Source organism: Antrostomus carolinensis, unplaced genomic scaffold, assembly GCF_000700745.2.
Source record: "Antrostomus carolinensis isolate BGI_N321 unplaced genomic scaffold, ASM70074v2 scaffold20541, whole genome shotgun sequence".
NCBI classification, from domain to species: domain Eukaryota; kingdom Metazoa; phylum Chordata; class Aves; order Caprimulgiformes; family Caprimulgidae; genus Antrostomus; species Antrostomus carolinensis.
The window spans coordinates 50,086-70,621 of record NW_010293843.1 but is presented as its reverse complement, the minus strand read 5'-3'; the positions used below and the strand labels follow the sequence as shown (position 1 = coordinate 70,621).

Below are 20,536 nucleotides of genomic sequence, written 5' to 3'. Positions count from 1 at the left end.
CAGGTAGCTCAGCCTGAAATTGCCTCCCACATGGGTTCTGCCAGCTCAGAGACTCCAAAATGAGGTCTAAAAGCTCCAAAAACAGCTCACTGGTGCTTGCTGGAGCAGACACAGGAGGGCAGAGGCAGAAACCCTGTACATGAGCAGTTCTCCAGGCACAACTCAAAGTCATCCAGTCCCTCTGCTGCCCTCTCACATCACCCAGACCACCTTTTGTGTACTGAAAGCTCTGATAAGATGCACAAGGGTTCATTTTGGATAGCAATGACTCTGGGAGAAGATAAAATACTCATTTTTTCAGTGTTATTTAACTATCTGAAAAGTCTTGGGCACAGCTACAGCCTTATTCTCTCAATCCTTGTTACTCTTTCTGCATTTGTTGTCTTTAAAAGACTGAGCTGTGGCCACTGAAACATTTATTTCAGCAAAGTCAGTGCCAGGAGAAAACAAAAAATGAGCTCCCTAACCACAGATGGCAGTTTCTAGTGCTCAGCACTAGGCACCTGGCCGAATGAAGCCTTCAATATTTGTTGATTTAAATACTGTGCAATCCCACCAGAGCACTCAAATAACTTCAGTGTGTGACTATTAGATAAACTGAAGAAGCAGAGGGTAAGAATTGCTCTACCTGCCATGCAGGCAATCAAAACAAGGTAAATTAGAGCACTGTCCCAGGGGAAAGAATAACTACATTACTCCAGAAAGCATCACAGACTTTATGAAAAATCCATGAAGCTAAAAATTAAAATCCCACGTACAGTTTCCCCCCCCCCACACACACACACATTTTTATTAAGTGTGCAAAATGCAACCTGATTGACTGTGGAAGAGCCATCAATCCTTTATCAACAAGCATCAGACTTCCAAATCTGTATCATTCCAGATTTGACAAAACAAAGAGATGAAATTTCATAGTCCCTGAAGTTCCAGAGAACTGGAGAACCTGACAGCAGTTGTCAGGGTCTGGTTTGGATTTAACAGGATTATGTACCCACTCTGCCCTGCTGAAAATGACTGTACATGGTGTAGGGCAAAGCAAGGTCCAGCTCCAGCCCTGACCATCAGTGCTGTCACCACTCAGCAGGCTGAGCCAAATGCATTGCTGGGGGTCACAATTTGGGGTCTAACACACACACATCCACACCACAAAAGCTGTTCTGGCAACTGGCATCACACAGCTCGCTGCCTGACAAGAACCAGCAGAGGCCAAGGAATGAATGGAAAGAGAGACTGTCCTTCTCCAGCCTCCAACAGATCTGAGACACTGTGGGCAAGACCTTCCTGAGCTGCTGGGATGGGCTGCTTTGGCTAAAGATCATCTCCTTCCTTCTGCTGCCTTTTCTGGCAGTGCTAAAACAAATTTATAAATACTTTGGAATAGCATTGTTTGCTACAAACCGAGTTCCTGTGCAGCACAGGGGTCCTGCAAGAAGCACCACAGCCAACCTATCGACTGCAGGAGCTCATTATCCCAGGGACCTACCTGAACAGTGAGTTAGAGAGACCCCCAGGAATCACAGACTGGTGGGGTTGGAAGGGAGCTCAGGAGATCATCCAGTCCAACCCCCCTGCCTCCCTACACCAGGTTGCACAGGAAAGTGTCCAGGTGGGTTTGAACATCTCCAGAGAAGGAGACTCCACACCCTCTCTGGGCAGCCTGTCCCCGGGCTCCGGCACCCTCACAGGAAAAGTTTTTCCTTAAGTTTGTGTGGAACTTCTGGTGTCCCAGTTTGTGCCCATTGCCCCTTGTCCTGTCACTGGTACCACCAAGAAGAGCCCGGCCCCATCCATTTGGCCCCCACACTTCAGATATTTATAAACATTGATCAGATCCCCAATGAAGAATTAGTGATGTCAGGATCTGACACTGCTTAATGAGCTGTGCCAACACCAGTAACCTGGTCTGGTTTTCACAACAAAAATACCTGGTCCGGTAATAGGAAAACAGGAGTTGCCATCCCAGGCTGGGTCACTGCTCTGCTTGCCATGGTGCTCAGTGCTCCATCCTCGTGTAACGGGACAGGTCTGCCAGTCTGACCACGTTCAGCAAGTCCTAGGTACACACTTACAGTACTGCACACTCACCAGCATTGTTGAACAGACAGAATTCAATATATATTTGCACTTCTGCTGAAATAAGGCCTATAGATGGAGATGGGAAAACAAACTAGAGACAGTCAGAACCTCAGAATGGAGAAATACTGAATACAACAGCCTAGAGAAGCTCTTCAACAGCACCAGACAGCTAAAGAAACACTTGTTCCTGACGTGACCTTTTCATCTCCCCTTTTTCATTATCCCAAAAAACAAAAAAGAAAAAAAAAAAAAAAAGGAAAAGAAAAGAAGTTTCACTGCAAACCTGCTAAAATCTTGATTTAAAATACACTTTGGGGCAGTAAGTTCTCTTCTTGAAAATGCTGTTCAACAGCTTTTCTGCTCTTGTGCTACAAGTGAATAAAAACCTTAAAGTGGTATTTTTCTAAAACTTTACAACTTGATTACTCATTCCTTCTAAATAGAGCAAATTATGTTTCCTCCATATTCACTTTTCTCTGTAAATCCCTCATTGTTTCTTAATCTAAACCCATTCTTTATTTAATTAAAAAAAAATGGAAGGTAGAAAGGTATAGCCTCTGTCCACAGAAGTGTAACCTTATTTACTAGAAGCATCCCAGTACATCCCAGTATAAAGAGCTCCCTTTATGCAGCAGTAAAAGCTGGTCACACTGACCACAACACTGCCTGCATCCTGATCCAAGCATTCAGTATTAATTTAAAATCCAGTAACGTGGAGGACAGGCAACTTGCCCAAGAGATTTATTTCCTGTGATGATGCCCATTCTCCCAGGGAAATATCTGAAGTTGATACCAAATTGAAACAAACTTGAGTCAAGGTGTACGTCCGAGGAGCTGCCTACATTTTAGTACAACAAGGGATTTAATACTCAGAAAATTATGCAGATACATTGTCCCTGTGTCTCCACATGGCAAAGAATCATCAGTAATACATTTAAATCACTTAAATTAACACCTTGCTGAGAGTAATGCAGCGTTCCTACCCCTCCCACCTCTCCCCAGGCTCAAGCAGACCCTCTGCAGAAGTTTCAGTCTTAAGTTTTCTTCTCAATATCACAAAGAGTCCTTCAAAATTGAATTAAAATTCCCAAAAAAGAGAAGAGAATCTTAAGAAAGGAGGGACTAAGCTAAGTCAGACAGGATGAGGACACCTCATCTAATTTTAAGAGTATAAAAGGTACCTCATACTGCAGGTTGGCCCTAAGCCACAAATGCAACCAACAGAGAGAAGATGAGAGCTCAAAAAAAAGCACAGTCCGACTTCAAACATCTGTCTTTGGATAAACTAATCACCGCCTGGACATGCCTTACCACGTGTAAGCAGAAATGAGCTGGACTAGTTCAGAATTAGAGTAACAACTTAAAAACAAAACACTAAATGAGAGAAAATGAAACCCACCTCTGCTCTCTCATCCCACACCCCTGCAATGCTGGTTCCTCTGCGCTGCCTTTGCCTGTTGGGTTTCCAGCCCTTCCAGCAGAGCCAAACCTGGCCCTGGTCCTGCTCTGGAGCTCACCAGAGCTCAGTTCAGCTGCCAAAAACCTGCCCCTGAGCAAAAACCTGCCTAACAGATGCACTACGGTCCCCACCAGCCATCCCAGCCACAGCCAGAGGGAACCGCATCACCTCTGCGCAGACCAGAGGGGATGAGTGGCCACGAGAAACTTGCCACAGGCAGGCAGCCAGGTGATCAGCTCAAAACTCTGCTTGAGAACACTCTGAAAAGAAAATAAAGCCTTAAATACATTGGTTAAAATCAGATCTCACTGTTGAGTGAGAGGAAAAAAAAGGAAAATATGCCAGCATTATGAGCCATTATATTCCAGGCCAAAATGCAACCAGCACTAGGGCTGAGAAAGGAAAGAAAAGGAAAGAAAAAAGAGGAAAGGAAAAAAAAAGAAGAAAAAAAAAAGGGAAAAAAAAAAGAAGAAAAAAAAGGAAAGGGAAAAAAAAGGAAAGGGAAAAAAAGGGAAAGGGAAAAAAGGGAAAGGGAAAAAAAGGGAAAGGGGAAAAAAGGGAAAGGGGGAAAAAGGGAAAGGGGGAAAAAGGGAAAGGGGGAAAAAGGGAAAGGGGGAAAAAGGGAAAGGGGGAAAAAGGGAAAGGGGGAAAAAGGGAAAGGGGGAAAAAGGGAAAGGGGGAAAAAGGGAAAGGGGGAAAAAGGGAAAGGGGGAAAAAGGGAAAGGGGGAAAAAGGGAAAGGGGGAAAAAGGGAAAGGGGGAAAAAGGGAAAGGGGGAAAAAGGGAAAGGGGGAAAAAGGGAAAGGGGGAAAAAGGGAAAGGGGGAAAAAGGGAAAGGGGAAAAAAGGGAAAGGGGGAAAAAGGGAAAGGGGGAAAAAGGGAAAGGGGAAAAAAGGGAAAGGGAAAAAAAAGGGAAAGGGAAAAAAGGGAAAGGGGAAAAAAGGGAAAGGGGAAAAAAGGGAAAGGGAAAAAAAGGGAAAGGAAAAAAAAGGGAAAGGGAAAAAAGGGAAAGGGAAAAAAAGGGAAAGGGGAAAAAAGGGAAAGGGGAAAAAAGGGAAAGGGGAAAAAAGGGAAAGGGGGAAAAAGGGAAAGGGGGAAAAAGGGAAAGGGGAAAAAAGGGAAAGGGGAAAAAAGGGAAAGGGAAAGAAAAAAAAAGGAAAGGGAAAAAAAAAGGAAAGGGAAAAAGGAAAGATCAAACTCTGAACCGAGCTAAGACAGAGCTTAAATGAAAAGCTGATGATTTTGAATAGCAGTGCAAGTGTTGCACACATTTATACTGATATATACACACACTTCACAGATTTTTTACCTGAAGCACTTTGCTGATCACGTTTAAAACACCACAGATACCACAGGCATTTATTCAATACCCAACTGTCCTGCTGGATCAACTTTTAAAAGCAAGAAATACACCTGCTTATAATCCTAGTGTTCCACAGCTCCCTCCTTCCTTCCTCCTCAAAGTCAATAAATAAAGAAAATTGTAAAGCAGAGATCAGCCCAGCTGACAAAAAAAACTGACAAAGGGATGGGAGCTGAAACCGTGCAGACTGGGGAGAACTGGAGGATGGAGATCCTGTATCCAAGGGGAAGGAAAGCACCACCTCTGGTACTGAAGCCAAACAGCAGAACATTTTGAAGCCAAGAAATCATAGAATGGTTTGGGTTGGAAGGGACCTTAAAGCTCATCCAGTTCCAACCCCCCTGCCAGCAGCAGGGACACCTTCCACTAGACCAGGTTGCTCAAAGCCTCATCCAACCTGGCCTTCAACACTTCCAGGGAGGAGCAGCCACAGCTTCCCTGGGCAACCTGTTCCAGTGTCTGACCACCCTCACAGTGAAGAACTTCTTCCTAATATCTCATCTAAACCTCCCCTCTTTCAGCTTAAACCCATTTCCCCTTGTTTTGTCATTAACTGCCCTTATGAAAAGTCCCTCCCCAGCTTTCTGGTAGGCCCCCTTCAAATGAAGAGAATTAAATGTTTCAGGCCAAAATCTCTCTCTGGGGAGAGTTATTGATGGTCTCTTCTTCCCCTCACCCTTTCAAATCCATAAAGGTGGGTGATATCCAGCCAAGAGCCTGGCCTTGAATTTCCAAAATGCAAGTGTCACTCTTCCCAGTGCAGCATCATTGCTTTCCACCTCCTGTCCCACACACCAAGAGTCAAAAGAAGAAAGAAAAAAATAAAAGAAGAAACAAGAACAACAAGTGCTGTGAGTGCTCAATACGGGGATTACACAGGTCGGGTAAATGGGATTCAGCATCTCGCTTGTGAACACCAGCAGTGAGTGACTCAAAGCAGTTTAATGGTCACATGAAATTAATTCATTCCTTTGCCACAGGATCGTGTCCACAGTGTCACAGCGTCACCCGTGAAGCCCTGAGCCCATCTGTGACCAAGGGAGTCCAGCACAGAGCCACCAAGATGATGAAGGGAGTGGAGCATCTCCCTGCTGAGGAAAGGCTGAGGGAGCTGGGGCTCTTTAGCTTGGAGAAGAGGAGACTGAGGGGTGACCTCATTAATGTTTATAAATATGTTCAGGGCGAATGTCAGGAGGATGGAGCCAGGCTCTTCTCAGTGATGCCCAATGGTAGGACAAGGGGCAATGGGTGTGAGCTGGAACACAGGAGGTTCTGCTTCAACTTGAGAAGAAACTTCTTTCCAGTGAGGGTGACAGAGCCCTGGGACAGGCTGCCCAGGGAGGGTGTGGAGGCTCCTTCTCTGGAGACATTCAAGACCCGCCTGGACGCCTTCCTGTGTGATCTCATTGAGGTTCCTGCTCTGGCAGGGGGGTTGGACTGGATGATCTTTCAAGGTCCCTTCCAAAACCCAACATTCTGTGATTCTGTGTCCCTGGGGCTGCCAGGCTCCCAGTGTGTTTCCTCTGCTGCCGAAGCCCGTCTGCAGCGGGGCACAGCCTCCCCGGAGCAGGGGTCTGGAACATGGGGAGCATCTGGGTGCACATCTGGGGGAACACCTAAAATACTTAAGCATTGTTTTTGCTCTGTCTGGTCTTCAAGCTGTCAGTCCCAGCACAGGATCCCAGTGCTGAGTACATGGAAATAAGGAGATTATTCTTCTTCTCCTTTTAAAGCAGCCATCTCTGCACCAGGGAATGCAAAGGCTGCAGCTGCTCAGTGGAAAGCAGCACTTCCCTCACCCCCAACAGCTTCCAATCTGCAATAAGAGGGAGAAAAAAAACCCCAAAAAATAGAGAAAAAGGCCCCTTCAGAAATTTAAACCCCAATGTTCTCTAAATTTTAAGTTTATCTGAGAGCAAAGTAACTGAGCATGTCTCCTCCAGCACCGGGGCTCTTCTACAACGGCTGCCTCAGGTGAAGTCTCAGAAACACGGAGGCTAATGGAGAACTTGATCACCAACTCCCCTTCCTGCTCCTTCACGCTGCTGCTTTAGTGGAACTTTCCATCTCCGAGGCTGGGGAAATCAGAAAAGGAGTGGTTTGCCTTGAAAGGTCAAGCAAGACGCAGCACAGAGTTAGGAGCTATGTACATTAGGAGGAGAACTGAAATCACTCGCAATTCTTGTGAAGAAACCACTTTTTAATTAGTTTCTGAGTCCGACTAAAGACAATATGGCCTAATAAAACATGAGAGCAACTTTTTTCCCCTCATCTCTTCCATCTCCCTGCCCCTTTCCTCTCCCTGTCCAAGGGAGAGATGGACTTGAACTCACACCCACATGTAAATCTGACCTGGAACATTTCCTCACAGACAACAAAGCACAGTCTCACCCACAGCTTTTTTTCTGTCTGTATTGAGCAATTTTACATGGAATTTTATACTGAGTTTAGTGAGCTGCTTACACTGGGCTTTATGCAGCTGGGACCCAACCCCAGAGTTGGAGAGTAAAGTGCTTCTCTTCTCCAGGCTGAACAGCCCCATCTCTCTCAGCCTGTCCTCACAGCAGAGCTGCTCCAGCCCTCTGATCACTTCTGTGGCCTCCTCAGGACCAGCTCCAGCAGGTCCATGTCTTTCCTGTGCTGAGGACCCCAGCACTGGAGGCAGCACTGCAGGTGGGGTCTGAGGAGAGCGGAGCAGAGGGGCAGAATCCCCTCCCTCCACCTGCTGCCCACGCTGCTCTGGGTGCAGCCCAGGACACGGTTATTGGCCTCTGTGCTGCCAGTGCACGTTGCCGGCTCATGTTGAGCTTCTCCTCCCCCAGCACCCCAAGTCCTTCTCGGTCAGGCTGCTCTCCAACCCTTCATCCCTGAGTCTCATCTGATACCAGGGGTTACCCCGACCCAGGGGCAGGACCTTGCACTTGGCCTGACTGAACCTCATGAGGTTCACATGGGCCCACTTCTCAACCTCATCGAGCACCCCCTGGATGGCATCCTGTCCTCCAGGGATGTCAACTACACCACTTGGCTTGGTGTCATCTGCAAATTTGCTGAGGGTGGACTTGATCCCACTGTCTATGTCACTGATGAAGATATTAAACAGTACTGGTCCCATCCTCCTCACGAAAGGGAAAGTGAGGGCAGTTAATGACAAAACAAGGGGAAATGGGTTTAAGCTGAAAGAGGGGAGGTTTAGATGAGATATTAGGAAGAAGTTCTTCACTGTGAGGGTGGTCAGACACTGGAACAGGTTGCCCAAGGAAGCTGTGGATGCCCCCTCCCTGGAAGTGTTGAAGGCCAGGTTGGATGAGGCTTTGAGCAACCTGGTCTGGTGGAAGGTGTCCCTGCTGATGGCAGGGGTGTTGGGACTGGATGATCTTTAAGGTCCCTCCCAACCCAAACCAGTCTGGGATTCTATGATTCTATGAAATGACTGTTCAAGCAGATGTAAAGAGAGAAATCTCAGACTTTTCCAGTCCACATACCCCAGCTCCACACATTGTCATCTATCCCTGAGTCAGGAAACAGGGCTCAAAGAAACTATTTCATGCCACCTTACAAGTTGGCTGTAATGATTTCACGTTCACACAACACTCCAAAATGTAAATTCTTTGCCAACACTAAACACTGTTATTAACAGAATGTAGGGACATTAAGGACATTAATAGGGACATCAAGTAACTGAACTCCTGTGACAATCACAGCAGGGTAAGGAAGGTCAGTGAAGAACAATGCATACAGCACAATGACCATGCAAACCATTGTCTTTCACACACTCAGTATGCCAGGGAAGAAGAAGATACAATTAAAATGCTACCACAAGAATGGAGACTATTCATGGTTTAGGACCCTTCTTTCCCCAGTAACAGAACTGGGCAATAAGTTGAAGTGGCTGGAAGTTGAGCACCTCGTGAAGCCTCAAGACTGCTCCTGCACAGGGAGGGTTCTCAGCTTCCTTTTGATACTGTGGCATTTCCTATCAGTCAAAATCACTCAAGACATCCAAGGCATAGAAACATCTCTTTTCCCACCCTCATTCTGGATTTTTACCTCCACAGACTCTCAACACTTACCTCAAGATCAACCAAGAGCTAAACAAACCAGCTTTATACTCCTGAGCCAAGTAAGGCAAGGGATCAAAGCAAGAGCCTCCTCCCAGAGCAACACAACCTCACATAGACACCTCAGACTCCATCTCTGGTCTGCCCAGACCAGAGGTCCATAGGCAACTGGCGTCAGCAGCACCACTCACGTGCTCCCAGTTAATATGCAAGCACTGTGGCCACCACATCTGACACAACATTCAATATTTTGCCTGTTATGAGCTTTACTTTCTAACTAGAACAGCTTGACAAAAAGTTATGTTGGACAGAAGAGAAAGGCAAAGCAATGCTGTCCTCACACACATCTGAATTAAGTCCAAAGGTATTTTGATGGGGCCAGTTCAATGTTTTCCTAATGTTCTATTATGGAAAGGAGAACACAAGATGTGCCAAATCCCTGCAGAGCTACAAGAGGTAACCAGTCAAGGAATAACAAAGCCATGGAAAGAAAGGAGGGAGGGAAAAGATAAAGGGAGGTGGGTTTTTTTCCTAATCCCATTGACACATTGATTAAGCCCTCAGATTTGTGTGCATGCAACTCACAAGCAACCACGTAGGAAAGACTTCATCAAATTAACACGTGCACTGCATCCTGCAAAGTAAAAGCAAGCAGAAACAACGCAGAAGCCAGGAAGCATCCCATAATAACATGAGGTTATGCAGTGTCTAACCCCACCAGCCATCCTGCAGTGATCGCTGCCTGTTCTGGAGCAAGAGAAAAAACTCGCAGGAAAACAGCAAGTTAACTTTATAACAGAGGGAGGAAAAGGGCTCAGTCATCAGCTGGTGGGGATCAGAGTCCAGTTAAAACCAGTCACACAAAGGAGGTTCAAAGTAACTCCTCTGCATTTCACAGCCACACCAAAGCAGAAGTGAAAATGAGCTATCATTCTTCAGGTCGGTGGAGATGGATGGACTGAAAAGCAAATTTGCATCTTGTGGGGAAGAACCCTGCTCAGAATAAACACAGGAGAACGGAATCATCCTGTTTGTGGGAGCACATCTGAGACCCTCAGGGGACAGAGCACATCTCCAAGCCTCCAGTTTTGTTCACAGAATCACAGACTGGTGGGGTTGGAAGGGACCTCAGGAGATCATCCAGTCCAACCCCGCTGCCAAAGCAGGTTCCCTACCCCAGGTTGCACAGGAAAGTGTCCAGTTCCCACCACATGCGGACCTCATGAGCGAGGTCTGACCCTCAATCGAGGCAGGTGCTCACCTTCCTCTTTGTTGTTGGTGATATCTTTCAGCAGCTCAGTCTTCATGCAGGCATCTTTCCTTGTCTCTCCCTTACTCAGCACTGTTCGCTACGGGTGGGGAGAGAAGGGACATGGGGAAGGAAAAAAAGAAGTATCATAAGTTTAGCTCAATGTTCATACACAAGTCGCATTTAAAACAAGAGACAATCATGGACACATCCTGTTTACATCACAGGCAAACCTCATTCTGCAAAATAAAGCTGCCAGGAAACTGCCACCAAGGCACAGGTCACAGATAAAAAATGGGAAGGCTTGTCCCAGCTGACAGCCCATCTCACCCGAGAAGCAGAGGGGCTTCAAACTGCACCAGGGGCTGAGACCTCACAGCTCTTTGGTCAAGATGCAGCCAGATAAATTTTACTTTCTGAGTGTGATGTGCTCGAGAATCCAGTTGAATATGTGTGTACAGGCACGGATTAAAATGGCCATGAAAGGTATTTTGAGGAGGGGACTCCTTATTCCCCCTAAATTCTTAGGTTTTGGGTGGGGGGAAGCAGATCTATCAAACTCCTCATGACACATCATTTATCGACATTTACAGCCCAAGTATGCTTTTGGTGGTTGGTTTGGTGGGGTTTTTTTTGTAGTTCATTCAAATGTAAGTTACAAAATACAAACCACCAGCGAGCTACAGCTAACTTATCATTCATAACATCCATATTTATTAAAGTTAATGAGCTCTATTTTTAGTTCTCCCTTTTTTTTTTGTCAAAAGGGAACACCTGCTCATCTCCTCTGCCTTACACACTCCTGGAGTCACATTGTTAGATGAGGTTTACAGCCTTAATACCTTCTCTTTCTCTTTTCTTTTGAGGTGGCAAGCAAAAAAAACCCCGAAACAGCCATCAAAACAAAAGGAAAAAAGTATTAAAAGCCCCCAAACACACAAGAGAAGGGGTCCTCTGACACTGCTCTGTGTTTAAGGAGACAAGCTGGTGTGAAAGGTAAAGATGGTGATTGGGGAATCAAATTGGCCTTCAGGCCAGGGCCAGGCTGGGTGATGGGTTCACCCCAAGCTGCCTGTGGCACAGGAGAAGAATAACCCCAAGGTCAATCCAACTGTTGTAGGCCAGCACTGGAGAGCAGATGGTGCCTGCAGCCATGCAAATCACAAGGTTTAAAGCACACTGAGTGATAAAGAAAACAAAAAAAACCCCAACCAACCTGCCCATTTCCCAGAAAGCAAGGAAAAGAGATAAGACTCAACACACATGAAGCTGGTGTATCAGCTCCAAAACCACTCCCCACATCTGCTCCTGTCTGAAGCTTTCAGGAGAGATGAGCTTTGGTGCTGCTCTTGCTATTACCAGCCACCCCATGTGGGTGTCATGTCATTTTTGTTTCCATGTGAACAAAACTGCAATGCCAAGTGCCAGCAGGTATTGCAGCACAGGATCTTCTGTCCCCCAGGTTTCAGCAGGGGAAAGACCAGGGAGTCCCTGTCCCCAGGTCATCGTGGTGCCTGCAGGACCACCCTGCCCCGCACTTAAATGTCATCATCTGCAAAGCAACACACAGCTGATGGGAAGGAGGAAACTCGGGGGTGCTGGTTGGGTACAGGGAGCTTGGGGAAGCGTCCATCACCCACCAGCCCCACCTTGCTAAGGGTACCTTCAAGGATTGCTCCTCTGGTGAGGAGGAAGGTGGTTGTGGGTTGCTGCCTGCCCCCAAGCACAAGCAAACACCAAACACAGCCACATCTAGATGCTCTCAGCAAGAGGGAACTTGTGCCCAAAGCACATCACCTTCAGATTTTCAGACAGACACCAAAAAGCCAAGATGTAACTGTTGGAAACCTCAGCTCAAGTCAACTGATGAGATAGCCTGAAACAGAACACACCTCCAGCAGACACTGGTCATAGAATCCCAGACTGGTTTGGGTTGGAAGGGACCTTAAAGCTCATCCAGTTCCAACCCCCCTGCCAGCAGCAGGGACACCTTCCACTAGACCAGGTTGCTCAAAGCCTCATCCAACCTGGCCTTCAACACTTCCAGGGAGGGGACATCCACAACTTCCTTGGGCAACCTGTTCCAGTGTCTGACCACCCTCACAGTGAAGAACTTCTTCCTAATATCTCATCTAAACCTCCCCTCTTTCAGTTTAAAAATATCTAATATCTAACCCAAACCTCCCCTCTTTCAGTTGGTCAACAGCTTCCACCAAGAAACAGTCATAAAAACACAGCCCAAAGTTTGAACACAAATCAGCTATTTTTTTTTTTTTTAAATATTTACTAAGCCAATAATATAAACCCTTGCTACAAACATCTGCTTGGATATCCTACCTCTCCTCTACCCAGACTTCTTCTAAACTGGGAATAACTTCATTTTTCTCCTAGATTTACCCTGTTGCAAGACTAGAACTGCAGAGAGCCAGGGCTCAAGCACAGCATATCTCACCCACCACAGGAAGGGGCACCCAAGCCCTCACCACAGACACCAGCAGCAGGTAAAAACCTCAGCCTAACAGGGATTAGCTTGTCTTCCCAACCTTTGTTGCAACAAGAAAAGGTCTTAATATTCCTGCTATTACACTGACTCATCCTGGAACCCCCAGGATTACCAGCAGGTCATATTTACCCATTTGATTCTCAGTTTTTCTGTATTTTATAAGCAGCATCCTCACTCTACACATCATCCATGCTCTCCCTTCCACAGAGGTGTTGCTGCTGCTCAGCCCACGGTGCCTGAAGAAAAGCCACTTGTAGGAACCTTGGAGCCAATCAGATCTCAGCAGCTAACGACCACCTTCTCTCCTCACTGCAATAACCAGGAGCTGGGGGTTGACCTGGGTCCTGACCAGTGGCAGGAGCTCTTGAAGCAGAATTTCCAACACCAAGAGAGGCCAGAGAGAACCCAACACTTTTTTTCCTGTGAGAGGAACAAAAAGCCAAGGCTAACTGAGGTGGCATCTGACAGACTCTCCTGGTCCCTATCTCAAGGACACATCCCTCGCTAGCAGCAGCGGCAGCTTTACAACTTCCACGCCTGGCTCTGAAACAAACAAAAACTCAGCATCAAGGTAGAAAACAAACCAATAATTTAAATAAAAACATAGCCAACTGTGAATTTGGAAGCATTCTGATCAAAAGGAATCTACAGAAAACCCCCTGTGAAGCACTCGAAGCCTCTTCCCCCAGGCCAGTGCTCTCCCCTCCTCGCTCCATCACCAACCAGCAGACAGAGCACCCAGCACCATCGAGCACCCATCGGGCACCCACTGCCCATTCATTCCCACCAACCCTCAACCAACTTAGCAGCAACTTCACCCCAAGTGTCAATACCTCCATTTTTGTGTGTGTGTGTGTTGATTTTTGGTTTGGTTTTGGTTTTTTCCCCCCTCCCTTCCCTTAAATCCAGAGCAAACTTCCCTTTCTGCTCACACTCCCCGTGCCCCAGTCCCGTCATCGGCTCCGGATTGGCAGGGAAATCCTATACCCACCCTCCCCGCCGAGCAATGTCTGCTCTAGCAGCAGTCCCAACAAAAGCCAACTGCCAAGCACAGGCTGCTTCACAATAAAAGTCTCACTCTCTCCATTATTTTTTTTTTTTCTTCTTCTTCTTTTTTCCTCCTCCTTCCCTCTTTTCCATCCCCCTCCATTCCCTCAGACTGATTATTAACCTTCCGTGGCTGGAGAGCCTCCATAAAGAGGACACACCACCAGCAATAAAGCATTATTTCCCCACACACACACATCTTTTATTTTTAGATTTCAAGGGGAAGAAGACAAAAAATTATTGCATCTTAAGAAAGACTGATGAGGTCTTTGAAAGGGCTTTAAAAGCCACGAGGATCCAAGCAGAGGAGCTAGAGCTGGTTTAGTTTTTCCTTTCCATCTCTGTTTATAAGAAAATAGTCTTCCTCTTCTCCACGAGATCTTTGGAGGGGATGGAAGATGGGGCAGACTGGCCAAGGAAAGGCTCTGCAGCATTTCCAAACAGATGAGGATTAGAAACTACAGTGGTGCCTTTAAAACAATAAAAAAACAAAACACAAACAAAAATAAAAAGAGCCCACCAAAAAAAAAAAAAAAGAAGATAAAAAGAGCAAAGCTGGGAAACACAGAAAGAGCTTTCTCAGCCTCCTCCTTGGCATTTTCATCAGCCATCCGGGTGCCCTTCACAAAGATCCAAACAGGTTTTGTAGGCAAAGACAATACATGCACAGTAAAAGTCCAACATATTGAAGCTTACCAAGCCCAAGAGACAGAGACTTACATCATGAACCAGAGCTCTCTCCAGGCAGAGCAGGAAGGAGCCGAGGTTGATGTGCTAAGATGTCTACCTTCACCAGGGTTTGTCTTTTGTCTTTTTTTCTTTTTTTTTTGGTCTTAAAAAAAATCAACCATCTAGGAACCTGAGGCTCTGCAGCAGCGTAATTCTGATCAGAGCCATGCAGCTAAAACAGGTTGATCTGAAAATGGGCTCGGAGCAGGAGGACCCCTCTGAAACTCTGCTCGGGGCAGCGGCTCCACCAACACATCTGCCCACAGATCCGGTGGGATGGGCAGGACTGATCCTGCCCAGCCTGCAAAGCTTCCAGCTGGGAGATCCATGCTCAGTGGACACCAACCCATCTGAGGTGACACCACTGAGCACTGCTCCCCTATGAGCAGCTGGGGTACGTGTCCCAGCACCAGTTCCCCAGCAAAACCAGTGCTCAGGCAAAACTCTCGGCAGCCCTTCAGCAGGGCAGGATTTTATCTCCCGTGCAAGGCAGCAGCGGGGTTTGCAATACACACCGTAGCAAAGCAGAGAGGCAAAGCTCTCAACACATGATGCAATCCCAGCAGCAGATTCTCCTTCATTTTTTTTTCCTCCTTTTTTTCTCCTAAAAAAACCCAAAACCCAACAACCAAAACAACACAACTCAAACCAACTTGCTCATAATAACTTTTGCCTTAAAGAGAAGACAAACATTTCGTAGCTAATTATATAGGAAGTAATGATTAAGAAAATGCTTGTAGAAAGAGAGCGTTTCTTTTGTAGGCACGCGAAGGCTGCTCATTTCAGATCTCGGTGCTGCTCAGGTCCTGCTGTGAAACGGGCAAGGTCTGGGATCTCTGCTCCTGGGGACACTGACCACGGGCCTGTCATTAGAAGCAGCAGAAGCATTTGATCTGGAGAAGGAAACGTAACCACCAGCATACCTGGCCTACAAAGCAGTCACCAGTCTCAAAGCTCATATTTTTTTTTTTTAAGGTTAAGGCCACTTCCTTATAAGCCTCGTGCAACCATGTGAACGTGGAACTTTATCTGCAGCTCACAACAAGCACTGCCCTCAGCCTGAAGTTTGTCCCCAAATCAAATTCTTTTGTCTCCTGAATTCCTTTCATCCACTCTCTTCCTAAAAGAAAAGAAACATTTCCTTCTCTATCCCCATGTCCTCTCTCCTATTCCAGCTACACAAATCAACTCCCAAAACAGGGGGAAGGGTAGAAACAAGGCGCAAGTCCCTGCACGCAACAGCTGGGAACAAGGAGACACGTGCATGAAACACAACGGGACTTAAAGTGACTTCTCGTAAGACAACAGGGTCCACAATGGCGTGCAGGCTTCAGGCAAGGGGGGTTTGCAGAGCCCACACCCCTCCTGTAAAGGAGAAACCCATCTATCAGACAACAGCTCCAGCATGGTCGCAGCTACGCTTCCTCACCGCTTCCATGCTGGGAAGCATCGCACCCATCTAACTGTGTCTCCCAGTAGAGTTAAAACTTGTACGTGCAGGCAAGTGTAAATCCCGAGCAGACAAAGGCATCTCCTCCTTCCACCGGCTGAGGTTAGCAAGGAGCACAGCTGCTGCACGCCTCCTCCTAGCACCCGGGAAGGGGGTGGGGAAGAAAACCCTACAATGGAGACCAAGATTCATCACTATCTCTATAGCAAAAGCAAACCAGCCATTTCAGAAACATCCCATCCCCAGGAATGTTTAGCCAAGATTAACACCACAGCACCAAGGAGAGCCTGGAGTAAGCAGGTTGCAGCAGCCCAAAGGCAGCTCATCCCCATCGATGGGGTTCAGGCACCTCTTCAACCTCCACATTCCTCTTCCTCCCACCCCCAAACCACTATAGACAGCGGAGCAGCTCCCTCTCCCCCTGGCCATCCCAACAGCACCCAGCAGAAGGGTTTGTCAGGGTGATGTAGGAGGGAAAAGCCTTTATGAGGGCTTCCCTTGGGACCTGGAAGATCTCACTCAGCTGCCCACACCACCTCCATCTGGGTCACCTCCAGCCACCAAGAGACCAGCAGCAAGACAAGCGACGCCTGCGAGTCGGAAAAGCAAAGAGGGAGAAAGGAGGGGAAAAAAAAAAAAAGGACAAAATAAAAAAAGACAAAATAATAATAATAATAATAAAAAAACTTGCACCCTCGGGCCTGTCCCTCTAATAACTACAGCAAAACCTCACCAAGGCTTTACTCTCCTGGAGGGTAAGAAAGCGACACAGCGCTGCCCAGCACCCGAAGTCCTGGAGGTGGGAGAGATCCTCACACCCTCTCCTCCATGGCCTACAGGCTTCGTCCACCCTGCGGCGTGGGGCCTTTTTATTTTCTGCTCTGTCATTAAGAGTGTGTGTGTGTGTGTGTGTGTAGAGCCTGGTCTTTTCCTTCAATCCCAAGAATTGTACTGAATTAGATCATCTTTGCTGGGCTCACCTCCCCCTACAGGCAGCTCCCGAGCATGCTCAGCTCAGGCCTGGCTGCCATTTCATAACGGCATTGTTTACAGACACACACTGACCTGCCATTTTTTGACAGGAGGAGAGAAGAGCAGACGGTTTTGCTTCCCATCCCCTCAGCCCCTCGCCATAAAAATCCACAAAATCCTGTAACGTAGCAGGCTGTGGGTTTGTAGTGGTGGTTTTGTTGTTGTTGGGGGTTTTTTTGTCATTTTGTTTTGTTTTTTTAATTAATTCTGCTTTCCCCCTCCTTGATTTAGGTCAAAATCCACTTGCTTTGGAGGAAGAAGTTTAACCCCTTTGAGATTTGGGGGGCAGAAGGGGGAGAGGGAAGTAGAACTCGATGATTAGAACTCAATACAAAATGCCAGCCATGATTTTTAGCTTCTTCGAATCACAACCGTGCTTCGATGTCACCTAAAAATATAATACCCAGCGCAGTCTGCCATCCTCCGTCAAGCCTTCTTCTGCAAGAAAAAGGGTTGGAAATATGGTATTTCCCTTGAATAAACAAGTTGGCTTAGTCCCAGCACATACAGTTTTCTCCTTTAAATGCAAACCAGAGTATTTTTGCAGGCACACAGGAAAATGAGGAGAGGAGGAGGGGAAAAGTTCCTCCTTTAACACCAAGAGCTCCATGAAAAGCCTTGCAAAGGTTGCTCCCAGCCCCTCTCCATTCCAGTCCTCTCCCCGTCCGTGCTGATCATATTTTACAGGTGAAAGCAGTTCTGACTTATGACGGAGAGAAAATGCCAGAAGAGCTGGAGGTTTCCTCATCCTTGGAACAAGGACAAGTTGTGAAAAGCTTCCTTTGCAAGAGGCTGCTCTGACACACTATGGCAGCATTGCAAGAGGCTTGTACGTCAGATCTTCTTAACCCCCAACACCTCCACCCTTTTCCACCACATCCACACCAGCTTTCCCCCTCCTGATGGTAACTGAAGGAAAAAGATAAATACATTACCTGGTTTGGGGAAAGCAAGCTGTTATGTTAGATCCCAGAATATATATATAATTTTTTTAATTTTAAAAAAAAGAGCTTGCTCTACATTTTTCCCCTCTTAATCTTTTTTCTTTTTTTTAAGGACACTTTCCAATTAGCTCGTACAGTGTGTGAGCTTTGCTCCTGCTGCTTTCCTGACTACTGTAAATCCTGGCAGGCAGTGCTGCTCGCTGCCCATCCTCCTCCTCTGCTCCCCTCCAGGACCAACACCACCGTACAGCCACGCCAGACATTTCCTCCTCCACCCAAGAGACCAAGGAGCTCACACAGGGACAGGAGGGATGGATCCGACAGGACTAAGGAAAACCCAAGGGGACCTCTCTGCAAAGAGGATACGGTGTCAAAACTCTTTAAATTTACCAAATCCAAAAGAACCTACTGAAAATGGCAGTTAAGGGTTATAAATTCAAGATTCGCTTCCAAATTACTGACGTTACATGTCGCTGCAGGAACATATGGTCCTCCGAGCCTCGCGAGCGGGGAGGACACGCTGCCAGAGCCCTGAGCCTTTTGGCTAAACCAAAAGCAAGGTAGTTATCCTGCTGTGGTGATTCCTCGACTGCTCTCAGCTCCAGGAGTGGGATGGGGAGAAGGAAAAACTTCAGGGAAAAGCAGCAAAAGGACAACAGAGAGGAGCCAGCTCTCCCCTAAAGCAGCTGGCCAGGGGGTGAAGCTCCTTAAAAACTCCCTTGTTTACCTGAATAAAATAGCTCCCTGCTACTGCACAAGATGCACGTTGATCCTCTTTCATTAGGAGGTGGCACCGTGTGATGCCAGAGGTCAGGAGAGCTGGGCTTCAGTGCTGGGAGAAGGTATGTCAACTGATGGCAACCATGGCAACCACAGCCTGAGCCCCCAGGTCCTGGGTCTGATCCTGCCCACCTGCACCTCTGCTGCCAGGCCTGGGTTTGGCTCATGGAGGTATGATCAGCTGAAAATATTCCCCCATGTGTGCTGCAGAGCCTAGTTCTGTCCAAATGTCTTCTTGGGAAGAGGGGAAGAGCTCGTGCTGGCACTTAAAAGTCAATTAAATATGCAAAAGAGAAAAAACTCGAGGCCCCAAAGCCCCAGTTTGGGGCTCTTAACCCTTACTGGAAAGCAGCACAAAGTCCAGACCTCGGGTTTCTCTCTTCCCTCCAAAGTAGGTCAGGCTTCTCAGCGTCTCTCTGCAGATGCTTTCAAAGGGCATCAGCTGGCAGGGACGGAGCATTAGGTGTTTTTTGGTTCTGTCACACCAGCGTCATCGTGGTCACCACCACACAGGAGCACACCTTGCACACTTCAGCATTTTTTTTTTTTTGGTTGCTTGTTTTCTCAGCCTTCATCAAACCCAAAGCAGATTTTTTTCCCCCCTGGATAGGAGCTGATCAGGCAGCACATCAAGGCCTCTGCTCTTCACTGTTAAAAAGAAATCGCGTTTCTCCCCTCTTGACTTCTTCTGATGCCTTTTCCTTTAGCACACATCTTCTAGATGATGAATAATGAGCATATTTATAGTCCAGTGGAGACGAGATAGATATTTAGATTAGGTATCACCGCCTGTCCTGTAAGCTCCCTAATCTTTTAAATGCCATCTTCACATCTCACTCCTCAAATGAAAATTCAATATCATGGCTGCATGGCGGCTTCAGGGGTCTCCCTTGAGCCCAGTAAGCTCAGGATAGTGGGAGGGGTGCTCGGAAGCCCCCACAGCACTGGGACCTTCAATGTCCACCCCAAGTCCCACCGAGGTCTGTGGCAGCCAACAAGATCTGTCTATATACAAGTCAAACAACAGAAAAAAACCAACCAAACAAAAAAACCCAACAAAACAAAACCCAAGCGCGTGGCAGGTCCAGGGGTCTGAATTTTAGACAACTTCTAAAACAAGCTGCAGACATGAGTGTCCTGCCATGAAATCAACCACGGATGTTTCATTTTAACCAGCTGTTCCCTTGGATTGCAAGCTACTATTTAAAAAAAAAATAAATAAAAAAGAAGAGAGAGAGAGAGAGAGGAGGAAGCCACCCCAAAATAAAAAGGATTGTTTCTTCCTGGTAAAATAATGTTCCCTCTTGCCTCCACCCCAAGAAGTGAGCTGTAGGCTTGCTCGATGTAAGCAGAGGCTGTCAAAAGAGACCTAAGCGAGGAAGTCCCACATGGCCACAGGCCCTCTCTTCCCTTTTGGAAGTTCAGTCTTCGAGCTGCTCAGACACCCCAGGATTTACTCTTCTTGCCCACAAGAGCTACAAGCAGGAAAGGCTCCTGGGAGAACCACATTTTCCAGAAACTTCAGACTTTAAAAAAATTAAAAAGTACAGGGAAAAAAAAAAAAAAAAAACACAACCCCAAAATAACACCAAAAAACCCCCCAAACCCTCCAACCCAAAACAAGCCTCCCCATCCCAAAGGATAAATAAAAGACCACCCGGACACGAGGAAACAAAGCCTGAGATTTCCCGAAGCCAGACGACATCGGATGCTGAAATACCTGCGAGCCCATGGCCACAGCACAAGGCAACAACCCTCCCAGCCCCAAACAGAGCCTGGCCAGTCTCCACCAGTGTCTCCTCCCCAGCACACCCACCTGCCCTCCCCTCCCACGCACTGGGGCA

The 20,536-nt window shown here is 47.1% G+C and overlaps 1 pseudogene across 1 annotated transcript in view; it reads right to left on the bottom strand.

The window, feature by feature from the left end:
- The window catches only part of LOC104532277 (histone-lysine N-methyltransferase EHMT1 pseudogene), a 13,261-nt pseudogene extending 2,954 nt beyond the window's left edge, over positions 1-10,307 (bottom strand). The window contains exon 1 of the transcript XR_728089.1: positions 10,220-10,307. The product of XR_728089.1 is annotated as a histone-lysine N-methyltransferase EHMT1 pseudogene (transcript). The remainder of the gene's footprint in view (positions 1-10,219) is intronic.
- Positions 10,308-20,536: the final 10,229 nt, after the last annotated feature.